Source organism: Alligator sinensis, unplaced genomic scaffold, assembly GCF_000455745.1.
Source record: "Alligator sinensis unplaced genomic scaffold, ASM45574v1 scaffold143_1, whole genome shotgun sequence".
In the NCBI taxonomy this organism is placed as follows: Eukaryota; Metazoa; Chordata; order Crocodylia; family Alligatoridae; genus Alligator; species Alligator sinensis.
Window position 1 is genome coordinate 1,973,743 of NW_005842156.1, and position 436 is coordinate 1,974,178.

The 436-nt window shown below is 67.0% G+C and overlaps 1 protein-coding gene across 1 annotated transcript in view; it reads left to right on the forward strand.

The window, feature by feature from the left end:
* Positions 1-436, forward strand: part of MYO3B (myosin IIIB) — a 240,350-nt gene that overhangs the window by 167,594 nt on the left and 72,320 nt on the right. The window lies entirely within an intron of this gene.

Genomic DNA, 436 nt, shown 5'->3' on the forward strand with positions numbered 1-436 from the left:
ATCCCGGGGGCCCCCCCCCCGGGGAGGAGCCCACCCCAGCCTGACAGCCCTCCCAGGGGTGTGAGCCCCCAGATCTGTGCCCCGCATGAGAGGAGGCTTCCCTATTGCCTGGGACCAGCGCTGGGCGCAGGCTGCACCCAGCACCAGAGAAAATTGCTGCTGCCACCTGTCCCAGGCAGCAGTGACAGCCTCCCCTCATCTGGCATGCAGATCCACGGGCTCATACCCCCGGGAGAAGTCTGACACAGCCCAGCAGCCCTCCCAGGGGGGTGGGCCCCTGGATCTGTTCCCGAAATGAGAGGAGGCTCAGGCTGCAGCAGCAGCAATCTTATCCAGTGCTGGGCGCAGCCTGCACCCAGCACCGGTCCCAGGTAGGAGAGGCAGCCTGAGCCTCCTCTCATATGGGGCATAGACCCCGGGGGTCCCCCACACCACG